Source organism: Ambystoma mexicanum, chromosome 9 (assembly GCF_040938575.1).
Source record: "Ambystoma mexicanum isolate Mex_15411 chromosome 9, UKY_AmexF1_1, whole genome shotgun sequence".
Lineage (NCBI taxonomy): Eukaryota > Metazoa > Chordata > Amphibia > Caudata > Ambystomatidae > Ambystoma > Ambystoma mexicanum.
The window spans coordinates 336,597,356-336,611,899 of record NC_090931.1 but is presented as its reverse complement, the minus strand read 5'-3'; the positions used below and the strand labels follow the sequence as shown (position 1 = coordinate 336,611,899).

Here is a 14,544-nt window from a genome sequence, read left to right as displayed (position 1 = left end):
ATGAGGGGTCAATAGGTCTGGAGAGTGAACGACGGAAGATGTCGATTAGGGTCTGTCTGGAGTAAGCACAGATGTGAGAATCTGCGATAGGGAGGCCAGGGTTAGCCACCAGGATATCCCTCTTGAGCTTTTTCCTACCAGACTTAGTGAGAGGGATAGGAGATAGAGTAGCTGTTTGAGAAGATGGGAGAGATTGAGAGCCCCATATAGGGTGCAAGGAGGCAAGAAGGGAGCGTGAGGGAGGAAAGAAGCACAGCCCAGAGCTGAGCACCACGGGAGGCAACACAGGCAGGGTTTGCACAGATGGAGGCACACAGGAGGCAACGAGCAGACAACCATGGGGGAACGCAGGAGCAGTGTGGGAGGAAGGCGCGATGGGGGTGTGTGGGAGTTACGGAACCCCCAGTTTCGACTATCCTAAAAGGGGGACAAATGCCTAGTTTTTAAACACAGCAGCAATGCAACAAATAAATGTGATTTTCCTAGGGAGATGTGAGGGATGGCTAAACAATACAGTTAACTCAGATGCCTGAGTGGTGCGATAAGCGACGTAGGAATAATTTGAAGGGTGGATCTGTTTAGTGGGGTGCAGTGAATGCTGCGCCCCCCTGGCCGCATCTACCTGGTTGGTCGCAGCAGGTTGATGGCTGCAGGCGTCTTGCTTCCCCAGCAGACACTGGCAGACACCATCTGGAGCTGCTTTTAAGGGAGCTGTCCTTTGCCACAGGGGACTGTAACGGGCAGTGGGACTGCCCTGTAGGGAGTAATGAAGTGGGTGAAGCCAGGCCAATCAACAGCAGAGTCGGGGAGGGAGGAGGGAAGGAGGGAGGGAACAGTAAGGGAAAAAAGAATGCTCATGCCGCAATGGGGGTGACCACCAGATAACAGAGGCAATTTAAACGGTTCCATGTGTTAAAATCGTGGCAAAAAGGCTGTGATTTTGCCGCCACAATCCATGTAAAGGATGCGGGGCACACCCCCGCATCCCTCAGACCCATTATACCATTTAAGGGGAGTGGGGGACACCACCGCTCCCCTTAAATGATATAATGGGGTACACCTTTACCGGGTCAAACCACAGCATTTTTTCCACATTGTTTTGTAAAGGCGATATTTTTCCCGCTATTTTATTACTGCATACCATTTAAACCATGCGGTCAGTATCAGCAGGCTACTTAATGGATGTTGGCAGGAAAACTCACAGGCGGTATTCACCGTGATGCAGAAAAAGTTAACAATGCAGGCAAACACAGGAGAGCCTACAAAGATATTGCTGGCACTCACCTCCGCTGCATATAAAAATCTATCGTCATTCTTATTTTACCAATATGCTCCCTGATTTTATGCAAAGCAGGTTGGAATACTCACTATTTTATTTGTCACCTTCCCCTGTGTAATAGGGGTATTTCGAAAGGGTACAATAGGAGAATAATAGGCTGCCCATCTTGGCAATGTCACTTCAGTTAGATAATTAATATGGTTAATGTAGGCTTTGAAAATGTGCTTTACTCAATAACACGTGCAAACTTGTTATCGCTAAATATATATAAGTATTAGAATGTGATCATTAGAATTTAACATTTTAAAGATTCAGTTAAACAACTTTAATACAATTAAATATATTTTTTAATAGCTGCCTTTGGTAAAAATAAATAAAAAGCAGCCCCTCTTCAAAATGTTTTTTCTTCTAGTCATGCTGCTGTCCACAACAGTTGGAGTGGATTTAGCAAACTCGCATTCGGCAATCCGACTGTCATCCACATAGAAAGCGACTAAGACAGCGAGAGAATAGCAAAGAAGGAAAGTGCACCTATGCGGCACAGGAAAAGGAGAGGGGGAGGGACAGAAGTGGAGGAATGGGGCTAGATGGGGTGGGGAGAGAGAAAAAGAGCGAGATTGAGGGAGGGATGGATGGATGGACAGACAGAGAAGTGGAGGGGCGGGGAGAAAGGAGAGGGTCAGGGGGAGAGGGGAGGATAAGATTGAAGAGAGATGATGGTGAGGAGGGAAAGGGGCAGGAGAGGAGGAGATGGACAAGGAAACCTGTGTGAAAGATGCAGTCCGGTGTGCTAATATACAGAAAGCACTTGCAGACAAAATTGCTATGCTTCAATCCAAAATTGAGCAAAAAAAGAACAGCCTGATCAAGAACCCCAAACCCACCTCCCTTCCACCTATCAGCACCCCAGACTGCCCTCCCTTTTCCTTCACACCGGTCTCATCCAACGAAGTGGAAAAGGTCATAAAAAGCCTCAAACCATCCAGATGCCAGGGAGATCTTTGCCCAGCAGCAATCTTTCAGGCAGGTGCCAAGGATTTGGCCCAATCATCTAAGCATTAATCAACTCCTACTTCGAGACCAGCACGGTACCCAACAACATTAAGGAGGCCTGGATCATGCCCCTTCTAAAAAAAACAACCTAGATCCCAATATTCCTACTAATTATAGGCCCATCGCCACCGTTCCCTACACCCTTAAGATTCTAGACTGAGTGTCCTACCTCCAAATCCAGAAACATCTGGGGGATTACTGTTTACTGGGGCTTGGACAATCAGGCTTTAGGCTAAAACATGGAACGGAAGAAGCCCTCTTGGATCTTAAAATCAAAATGGATGAGGCTAAGGACAATGGTAAGTTTGCCCTGCTCCTGCTGTTAGACTGATCGGCGACATTCGATCTTGTCGACCATCAGATCCTTACTGATCACCTGTCTACAGTAGCTGCCTTTTCCAGCAACGCCTCTACTTGGATACAATCATTCCTGTCCAATCGCACCACTAGGGTCTTTGCTCCCTCTGCCTCAGCTGCCTCAGCGGAACCAATTCCCATCCACTGTGACGTACCGCAAGGCTCTTGCGTCTCACCAACGCTCTACAACATTTTCACCAAGCTCCTTTTTGACGGTCTTGATAACGTGGGTGTCACATAAACAAATTACGCTGACGACACCCAGGTTCTCATCACACTCTCAAGGTGCTATGAAGATGATTGTAAAAGGATTAACAAGATTTACTTGGAAATCCAGGCATGGGTGGCAGATCACTGCCTCTGCCTCAACGACGAAAAAACAGAGTTCTTGATTGTCGGTTCCCAAGCATGCCTGAACAAATTAGATCCGTGCTATGCTTCCATCAACATCGATGGAAACCCAAAGTGGCCAAAGTAATCAAAACCCTGGGGGTATACTTAGACTCCACACTCTCCCTCAAGAAGCAAGTGAACTCTGCTGCGTCCTCCACGGCCTACACTAACAAACTAATTAACACGTGCAAGTCATTCCTCTCGCCTAGTAGTTGCATTACCTTATCCAGGACACTAGTGTTATCCAAGATGGACTACTGTAACACCCTCTACTTAGGCACCTCCGAAAGGAACCTCAACAAACTCCAGGTCCTTCAAAATAATGTCTTAAGAGCAGCATTAAGTATACCGAGATCTACGCACATCACAGGTTACAGGCAGGACACCCACTGGCTACCGGTACAAGATAGAATTGCCCTTCGCACGCTCGTCATCACCCACAAGTGCCTCTCAAATACCGCCCCCAAATACCTGGTAGATAAAATCAACAAATGCCAACCAACTAGACCAACCAGAGCCATTTACTCACACTGCCTGGCCGTTCCTAGATTTCTTCTAGAAAGAACAGGGGGAGCGAGCTTCCCTGTGCTACCTGCCAAACAGTGGAATGCCCTTCCCCTTAGCCTCATATTGGAACCTTCATTCTGAACTTTTAGAGCCAAAGTAAAGAGTTGGATCTTCGGTAAGAAACAAGAGTAACCAGCTACCTCACCCTGTGTACCCTTATGCCTGTTGTAACAATAGGTGCTTGGTATTGTAACTGATTCTCTCATCTTCGACCCCCATCTAACCATGGTCGACTTGCGCTTATTTCTGCTGTTGTTTTCTGTCTGTTGCTGTCTTAACTGTCTGTAACTCTTGTATAAGCTTTAAGCGCCAGGTTGCGCCAGGTTACCGGAGGGTTCGGTGCACGGTACAATTAAAGAAACTAAACTAAGGAAGGGAAACGCAACATTGGCTTTGCACTAACTTGTTTGTACGTGTTTTTCTTTGCAAAGATTTTTGAACATCAGATGTCCAATTCGAATGGGGATTTGGGGCAACTGCACCGTGAGATCAGGCAGTTGCCACACGGGCCGCTATGTTGCATTTACCCCAAGCCAAAACTTGCCAGTCCTTCATTAGTCTTGAACATGACGGAGATAGTATACAATTCGCATTGTGATTTCATCGCGCCTGAGGACGAGTTCAGGAAGAGTTGATGGGTGGAGCAGTGTCATGTGCCCTGAGCCTGCAGTGTTTCAATTACCTAGACTTTGGGAAATGTTGTTTTTGTTACTTTCTTTCTTTACATCTTTAGCAAAGAAGTGGTTTAAAGAGTTGTCTTTGCTAAATGTTAGCTGCTTGAGTTTTTGCATTAAAGGAAAGTGAAGCAAAAGGCTTGCCTTCGGTCTTGAGATACAATCGAAGAACTTCATGACACCATTAGAATTGTATTGGGCTGCATTGTATTGTTCATATGTTGATGGAATGAATACCACTGAGTTTGGTAATTATTGAATCTATTACGTACCAAGAGAAAGATCCGACTTTTTGTGTATGCTGCTTCGGCTATATACTATGAAGGTAAATCACTTTAAATTTAAAAAAAGTACGGCACTAATGTTTGCTCAAGAAAGTCATTTTTTTTTGTTTTTTTTGTTACAGCCCAACATATGAGTTAACCTAATAAAAGTATGATCTCTACCTGTTGGCATTTTTTTCTAACTCAAAACGTTTTCACTTTATAGCAGTGAGGCATAAAACTATCATGCCACTGCTCTTACCTAACCTGACAATCTTGCTTGTCATAAAGTGTCAGACATTTAGTTTTTTTTACTAGAAGTTAGATCCCTAGGCACATTGACAGCTTTTGTTTTTCCAGCAATGCCAGGCACTTTTCTTTCAGTATCTAAAGTTTGTTTTGGAATAAACATGCAGTCCTATAGGTCAGGCCATTAAAACTACAAAGTTCTAGAGCTAAGGCTTTGTTGAAAATATCAGTGTTTAATGTTCCCCCTCCCTTCTCTTGTATAGTTGCTGAATGTAAACCAGCTTTGCCACGGTCGGCTTCCAAGTCCAATCCCTACCTTGAAGATTGGGTGAGTGCCTACCATGTGTAATTTCAATTTCCTTAATTTTGTACCTCTGGCTGCCAGCTACTGTTATGCTAGCTACTTGGTCTTCTTGCTTTGGATGGGTCAATTTCTATGACTTTGGTTCCCTATTTTTAGGATCTTTCTTTGTATCCTTTTTTTTTTTTTGCACTTTGACTTCATTGACCCGAGTAATAATCTTTGATAAATGACACTTGTTTTTAGACCCGTGGCCTTGTGCACATTTCTAGCAGGATCTGTGACAATGTCACAAGAAGACCGTAGGGGGTGGGTACCGCTGCCTGCTCCATGTTCCTGGCCCCAGAGGCATTGCAGGGAATTCATCACATCTCTAGATTTAGTAAACATCTGGTTGTGGCCACTGCCCTTATTGCTGCACTGAAAGTATAACATTATTCCGGCACTGAAATTATAACAAAGATTTGGAAATGAGAAACCTGATTGCGGTCGTGGGGTTCCGTGAGTGGCGTGTCACAAAAAAGAGAAAGGAAGGGGGTGGCAGAAGGAGCCCATTGATGGTGGTAGATGAAACTGGAGGGGAGAGGCTTCAGTACAGGTCAGTAACTGTGAAACCTCAAAGAAGAGGGGTAAAAGAACAAGGAGGGTAACGAGCAGAAGAAGGATGATGAAAAAGCAAATAGAGGACCGTTAGTTGGTTTAGGGTTGTCGGCTGATGCCTGGGCCAGTACAATCCTACCATACCATCATTCAAATGGATTGTGTCCTCCAACGCATTCCACATCTTTGGCATGTAATGTCCAGAGCTGTGCACGTCGGAAACATTTTTGGCAGAGTTTACGGAGGTTAGTTTCCCACATGATCCTCATTGCTCCGGATTGGGCCAGGAGAGCGCGGTCCCCGGACCTTCTAGAAATGTCCATCTGTCCTCCACGCCGTCTTCCCTGCCGAGAGGATCTGCTTTCGCGCGGGGGGATTTTGGGAGGGGGGGGGGAATCGGGTTCTCCATCCAGAGGTCAAAACTCTCAACCTTCATGCTTGGTATCGGAAAGGTTGAGGTACAAGGATGACATGATGGAGGTGTTGCTTTCGGCCAGGCGGCCTGCGACTAAATCCCTGTGCCGTTGGCGTAAGTTCTGCGACTGGTGCAGAGATCACAATGTTGATCTTTTTCAGTGCTCCATTCCTATGGTTTTGTGTTTCTTACTTTCTTTGGCCCACAGGGGCCTTCAAGTGGGTACCATTAAAGGTTACCTGGCGGCGCTGTCTAGCTTTAAGCGCTCGTCTGACAAATGTTCTTATTTTAAGATTCCTTTGATTTCTCAGTTTCTTAAAGGACTGACTAATGTATTCCCACCGTCCCCTTTCCAGGTGCCGGTTTGGCATTTGAATTTGGTTTTGAAATTTCTCATGGGTGCTCCATTTGAACCTTTGCACTCTTGTCCTTTGAGATTACTGTCCTTCAAGACTGTGTTCTTGGTTGCGGTTACTTCCGCTTGCAGAGTGTGTGAATTGCAGGCACTTTCATCTAAGCCACCCTTTTACTGTGTTTCACAAGGACAGGGTTGTACTGCAAGTACGTCCCTCTTTTCTACCTAAGGTAGTTTCTGAATACCATTTAAGTCAAAAGGTGGTTCTTCAATCTTTCTACCCTCCTCCTCATCCTGGTAAGGAAGAGGAGTGACCCCATCGTTTGAATCCTAGGAGAGCTCTGAGCTTTTACATTTCGAGGATGTCCAGGGTCAGAGTGGACGATCAACTCTTTGTAGGATATTCTGGACACCGATTGGGCCAGGCTGTTACCAAACGGACTCTGTCCAGGTGGATTATCCTCACCATTACGGAATGTTATCGATTGGCGGATAAGGACCCTCCTGTAGGGTTGAGAGCTCATTCCACTAGGGGAGTGGCTACTTCCACCGCCCTCCAGAGGGGTGTTCCTATTAGGAATATTTGTGATGCCGCTACTTGGGCTTCTATCCATACATTTGTAAAACATTATTCCCTGGATACACAATCCATGGTCAGGATATGGCCTTTGGGAAGGTTGTTCTTTATTCTGCAATCTAATTGGGTACTCTAAATTCTTTTCCCTCCTCCATTTACTGGTACTGCTTTGGGAGTCTGTAAAAGATGTGGAATGCGTTGGAGGATATAATCCATTCGAAAAACAAGTTACTTACCAACTGGTAACTTTCTTTCGACTGGATGTTCCTCCAACGCATTCCACATCGCCCTCCCAGCCTGCCCCTCAGGAGAATTTCCTATGCGATTGCAGCTTCCGTTTTCCGCAAGGCTTAGTGCACTCCAGCAGGCATCAGACTGGTGCCACACGTTTTGGGGGGGAAAAAACTTAAACTGAGGCTACGGGTGACGTGCATCCTATTTATAACCTGCACATAATAGAGACGCAAGTTGTGTTATAGGTTAAATTAGATTTGTCCAATGTGGCACTCTACAAAGAGCTGATGGACTATAACACCATAATTCTGAATTTGAACTTGCTGCTAGGATGTATATTAGACTAGTGTTTTGTGTGGTCCGATGTTCATATCATTGTACAGAACAAAACTGTTTCCTTTGGTAAGGGATGCCTTTTGGGTAATCCTGTGGTTTGTTATTGTGTTGGATGCCTTTCGCAACCATGTCGCTAAGCAACATCCTCTTTAATGGAGGCTTTGATTTTTTCAAAGATCGAGCACGTCCACATCCTTCTTGCTCAACACAAGTGCTGAAAACAGTAGTATTTGGTGAACACTTCAGAAATAAACAAAGGCTACAAATCTTTGACATTTTATTATTGGTGGATTTCTGTACAATGGACTTAGGCTGAAGAACATAGAACAAACACACAGATAATATGATTTAGTCTACACAATTACGTACAAGCAAGCATTTATTTAGTTGGTTGGAATGGAGACCTGATTTTTTTGTCATTCATTAAGTTTATTTCGGAATAGAATTCAATATAAAAAATAGCAATAATTTTAAAAAGTATATAACGCTAAAAAAGAAATGTGCATGTTGCAATTAATTTAATAAAAACAAAATAAATCCAAAAATACAATAACTTCATATTCATGTATATTGAATTTGACTGGACACTATTAAACGCCTCTTGGTTTGCACAGTAGTCATACAGTAAATCTGTAAGGATTACAACACGGAATAGAAACAAATGTGCAAATTACAATCAATCTCGAATGAGTTCAAAATAATTAATGTATGTAGATTTCAGAAAATTCAAGGTAGTAAACCTCTCTCTTTGTTGATTTCAGCCGACTACTTATAATTTGTAAAGCTCCTATCAAATAGCTTAACAATGACCAAGAAATTACCGTAGAGTACCCTAGCAGCAAAAAATATTGGTCAGGCTTGCATTGGCTAAAATGTAACGCTTAGTAATGAATGGAAGATGCAGCATAAGTCGGAGAAAAGAAGCAAAAGTGCAGGACATCTTCTTTTGATACGTGACTGCATGAGCAATTGCAATCCGACCACGTCACTGGTGACCACTTTGCAGGTACCCGTCTTAACAGCAACACACCGAAGCGCGCTCTAGTAATTAGTGACTGCTCATGCTTACATTTTGTCCATAATATGTAGGTAGGAATATGGTCTGTATTTTAAAATCTCATGTATACGATTATGGGGGTTGACGCGCTCTTTGCATCCCAGTCAGTGTGTCTTTATAACAAAGTTCTCTTAAGGCTGTTAACAGATTGTGCATTGATCATGTTTGAATTGGTGAAATACGAGCAAGCATTTATAGTACACAAACAAAGTTTAATCTGGGTTAACACTGCAATTAATAAAACCCTTCCATCTGTGGATATAATTCGATTCAAGACCAACTTGGTTAGAATCGCTTTCTTGTTGGGCCAAACTCTTAGCCACAGTAAAGCCGGTCCAAACTTTAATTCATGCTCCAAAAAGGGCATGTCAAGTTCCATATTTGGCTGCATAGAAAGAGGAAGGCCTAAAATATTTTTTAAAGTATTCTCCCAGATGTACAGTGCAGAGGTATAAGAGGCCCCAGATTCCAGTGGTATACTTTGCACTCTTTTGGCTTAGTCCTATACACTCTTAGAAGGTACACAGTTGGTTGTGCCTTGTAGATTCTGGCAAAGCGACATACAGCCCAATAGATTGCATAATTCTACAGGTTTGGCCTACTATGTTTGTCATCTAGGCTAGAGGTGAAAGTGACTGCCAGGTAGTCGTAGAATCAACCGCCAACATCACTGTATCAATTCTGAAACTGGGCAGTCTACTGGTTTTAGACTTGCGTCCTGAAGAGCATCACCAATTTTGTTATGAAAACGCTCAGATTAAGTCCATGCATACATTCAGTGCACGTGTTATTGTCCGCTGCAGCAATCAATGGGTTCGGGCTTACATGGACACCACTGGACAGGTCAATAGCTTTGTCTGCACCCTTCCAAATAGTGATAGTTGAGGTAGGCAGAGCAGTAGAAGGAAGTGTTCAAACTGGATATCGGCTGCCATAGGAATGATTGAATGAACTGAACTTGAGCACCCTTAAACAAGCTAGTTGGGTCAATTTCCAAATGGGCGGCATATAACGCACTCCTTTTGATGCAATCATGTGCGCCCCCAATATAATACAGCAGGTCTGTCCTGGCATCTAGCTCCCACTTCTCAGTGAAAAGAAGCATGGGGTTTGGACGTGTTAAAATTCAACTTTTAATTTCAAATGGCAGAGTACAAATTGACTCTACCTCTGCATCCCTCTCGGAAATGTTAATGTACAATCATATGGGGGAAATGCCAGACATTCCGGAAGAGTAAATTCTCCACTTACAAACATACTCTTATCAGCTATACAAGATTGTGGTCTCCATCGCTGTGTGATGGAAGTCGAAGTGTGGAACAAAGTCAAGTGGTGATTAGTCTGAGCTAATAAATGTAGAAGTCCATGGATTTATTTTTCGTTGTGCGTTGAGGTGCTTCCAGTCAACATGCAAATGAAGATTTATGATAGTGGCAGTTCACTACAAATGTGAGCAAATCCCCCTCACGCTACACAACTTGTGAAAAGGAAACATTTAATTAGCACTTGCAAGGAGTAGATTCAGTCATATATTCTACTTCAAGGAACTGGGCAAATGAAAAGGTAACAAGATTGTCACCAACATTCTCATGGTAAGCCGTGTTAACATGAGCAAAATCTAGATAGCAGAGCTCACAGGGAAAATCCTACAAATATTTTAATCGACGAAAAGGCATGTTCTGAAAGCATGTTCGGACCAGTTATCATTAGCTTCCTTATGCAATGCATACTGCTGTGGGACGGTCATCACCTTCAGTGTCTCTGGTCATGCTCATTCAAGTTTTGCTTCCAGAAGGCAGTGACTGGGGCGGCTTTTGCTCTGTGGGTGTGCACTGGGCTTGTAAGCCTGGCTTCCATGTTTCTTTGGTTCATCATCTGTGACCGTATTGCTTCAGAAACCCACGTGTCCTCTTTTGACCCTTCGCCATGGCATTTGTGTGCACTTTGTTCCAAATAGTGTTTATGAGGAACCAACAAGAGGGCTATTGATCCAAACCATTGGACCTATAGTCTGAGGTCCAATTTCCCATGCTTTGCCTCAAAGCCCCTCAATGGCTTTCCTTTGCAGCTCCATCTCCCCAGACGCTGGTGCCGCCATTTTCACAGGTGCATGACCGACAGCAGAGGTTTGTGCTTACATCAGTTGCTCCCCTGCCCTTGTTTTGTTATGCGTCTGACTGATGGCTGCCAGCTGCATTCAGTATTGAATATTTCCTCTTATTGAAGGTTTCTTGTCATAAGTGGCAACATGAAGCATGCTGCTATGAAGTTCATGGCAAATAAATTGTGACAGCTGTAAACTGAAGGGAAGAGCATGGATTGCATGCACTTGCCCATGTTATCACAGAGTATATGGTTTCCTTGCATTGGCTAGCTGGACAATGAGACATTTCTGTGTTCTGTCTTTTTGGGTCCACCTCCCCTTATTCAAATATGTGAAGTCATAACATCCCTAGGTCTTCTTTCCTCCGCTACTTCACTGTGGTAAACAGTTAAGCCAGAGAACCCCTCCCTGTGGCTAGCCAACGTAAGATCTTAGCTTAGTCAATATATCCACTACATCTTAACCGTCTGGTACGACTAAACTGTGGCACCTCGCTTTATGCGTTGGTGAAACTGGGAGGCAGCCATGGTAGGTGTGGGTCAATAAACAGTTTGATTTGAGTCAATTCCATTCAGGTATTACTTCTTATTTTGAGGATTAAATCCACACCGTTGAATTCCTGATTTGTTTCATCCTTCAAGATTTCACACATTGTATGTTGTTTCCAAAATAAACATTAATATTTATTTCGTTTTTTGGAATGCAACCCTTTAGAAATAGAGGTGTTGATCTAATGTCTCTCAGCTGAAAATAGGATTATATAAATCGAGAGGCAGAACTCATGAGTTTATTTCACAAGTAGTATTTATTAAAAAGTGTTATTTGGAGTGTTGGACTACTCCTATTTTTTGTGTGGTTCGGAGATATATTCCTTCGTGTAAGCTCCGTTCCTAGGGTTTTCAAATACATAATCCCTTCTGGTGTTGGGATTACAGTGTGGCCTGAATCGGGGATATCTCTGATCCGTAATTTTGCCAATCAGGTCACATAAAAAGTTCCATATCCCCAAACTAGGTACTATTATTGTGGATAACCGGTCAATATTCTAAGTTATTAAAATGTTTAACATAGAATAGTGTTGGTTTTGCTCTGCATGTTTTGTTTGAAGAGCAGGTCAGTTTTGTCAATCCATGGGCGTCTGTGACTCAGCATGCTAAATTGACATCGGAGACAACACATTCCAACTGAGGAACACACAGAATGTTAACCTTTCATTAAATCACAATGCCATACACTTAGAAAAGGAAGGGATAATGATACATTATTAAGGTCGATGTGTTTTTATTCATATTGCATCTACTGCTATTAATTCCAACATCCTTAACAATGATATGACCTTAAACTTTCATCCATCTTCAAAATATTTCTTCTCTCTTGCAGCATTCATACTATTTTAACCATGCAACAGACAAAATTATTGCCTTTGTCAATGCTTGTTTCTGTTTATATGTTATGTATGGTGTGCCATCTCCGCTTTTCTGATAGGCGGTTCTTTTGCAATGCAAGGTTCCTCCTCCTGATTATAACAACACAGGGTTCGAAATTGAAGGGATCTGAGAGGTATTTAGCTCCTGCTTTTAGCCTAGAAGTTCCTGGTTAGCTTGACACCAACAATTGCCAGAAGCTACTTTTGGCTCTGCAGGCCAACTGACGAAGAACAAACACACCTATGTGAATTTAACTCTGTGCGTTTGGGACAAACATTAAGCCACAACCATACAACATTTAAAGCTTAAGGGTTCATAAATAATGGACAGAATTATATTTTTACAGATGTGAAATTTAGATTTACGGAACGCTGTGTACTAGCTCCTTGTCCTGCCGTGGTAGCTCCTGGTCACTGGTTAATGCTGGATACTGTGAGAAACCTGAGGGTATCCTAACTCCTACTCCCCCTGGATCCTCTTCTCATGTGGCCAGGGAAAGGCCATTGCCTTTGGATCCTGACCCTGGGGTTGGATAAAGGAGGGAGGATCACCTGGGTGGAGGGTCCTTGGGAATTGGGAAGAAGGTACTCACAGGCGACACATGCTATCCCCATTTCCCTATTCAAAACCAACCTAACCCTCCCCTGGACTTTATGAGCTATTGTAAAACATCTCCCCACAATTTGTCTGACAGTACTGGGACGAGGAAGAGGCGACTAGGAGTAGTACATGCTAACAACTCATTTCTCTTAGATGTTTCGGGGATGATCTACACCTCTTTGTTAGAAAAGACTGAATGAATGGACATATAAAGAACAACAACTGGACTTGCTCCAATGTGGCTTTATAAGAGAAACCCAATGGTGTTCTCACTAGAAATCTCCCAGGATCCTTTGTTCAAGTGGCATGGGGTTGGCCATCGCGTTTGGATCCCAACCCTGGGAGCGGACGAGCAAGTGAGGATCACCTGGGCAGGGGGTCCTTCGGGACTGAGATGAGCGCCCTCAGGCAAGACGAGATATTTCTCCCGTTGAGATACACCCCTATCCGACATTCCCTCATTTGTTATGGGAAACTGTCAGCAAAGTCCCATCATACGCCAGTACCTTTCTGTAAAGAAAGGGAGAAAACACCTAGGGAAATTAAAACCATCTATAAAAACACAAGAACCCAATACCAAACCCATTCTCCCACCATCATACACTTACCCCTTCACCCTGACAAAACCCCACACGGTTTTTTCCTGATACCTCGAAAAAGCTACAACTCCCACAATTCCTACTTCCACTCTAGAAATCCAATCCCCCTATTAGTAAACCAGACCACTGAGATGAAGAAGAGGAAAGTCAGAGCCACGAAGATTACCCATAGGAACCAATGTACTATGAGTTCCTATGCGCAGTCTCCATTTGCGCAGTCTCCATTTTGTCCCGTTAATAAAATCAGGCAGAGTCGGGCAGGGCTGGACAACCATTCCCACCGACTCTTGTTAATCCTCCCAGCCATTATAAAAGGTAGAGCACATAGGCACACTCTGAACGGGCTGGGGGTACTGGATGGTGCACAGAGGCCGGGAGGAACAGCAGCTGGAGAAACCCTGGATGGCCTGGAAGGAGAAAGACTGCCAGAACACTGAGCCTGTGAGTACAGGGGCGGGTACAGTGTGGTGAGGGAGCTGTGACTCCAGAAAGACAGACTAGGGGTAGCTGGGATCCTCTCCTGGTTTGGATACAGAGTCCCAGGCCTTTGAGGGGCAGGTGGTGAGACCCTGACCTGACCTCAGAGACATCCCATTAAGACCCTCTGCAGCTCCCAAAACCGCATGGATGCCATTAAGGAGAGCTGGTGAAGTGGGAGCAAAATGCGAGTGAAGCATTGTGGGACTTACAGTACAAAGGCTAAAACAATTATAGTGTGAGAATTGTGCGTATTATACCAACACTATGAACAATGAAGCCTTAGTGGCTTGGTTTCCTATGTACTCAGAGCGTACACAGTGTATTGTATTTGTATTTTTGGAGTATTCATTGTGGTGCCATCAGATGTTGTATGCTGATGAATGTATATATTTTTAACAAATTAGTTCCATGTGATTTAGCAGGTGGTTACACCTGTGTTTTGATGCATTATTAAATAAATGTATTAATGTTTTTATAAGGAACATCTGTTTGATCCTTTGTCATCAACCTATATTTGTTTTCAAGGTTGGTTTTCAGAGTGTCATGAGGACCTACACAGGGTACATTTTAGTGTTTTTTGAGACCTTCGTTTGGTTTATCGTATATAATCTCCGACCAAGTAGG

General features: G+C 43.7%; 1 protein-coding gene across 7 annotated transcripts in view; it reads left to right on the top strand.

The window, feature by feature from the left end:
* Nucleotides 1-14,544, top strand: part of TAF1D (TATA-box binding protein associated factor, RNA polymerase I subunit D) — a 531,982-nt gene that overhangs the window by 239,029 nt on the left and 278,409 nt on the right. For 4 of the 7 annotated variants that reach the window (XM_069614754.1, XM_069614753.1, XM_069614756.1 and 1 more), the window contains one exon: nt 5,099-5,163. The exons of the other annotated variants lie outside the window; for them this stretch is intronic. The gene's annotated coding sequence lies outside the window, so the exon portion shown is untranslated. The remainder of the gene's footprint in view (nt 1-5,098; nt 5,164-14,544) is intronic. 7 annotated transcript variants of the gene reach the window in all.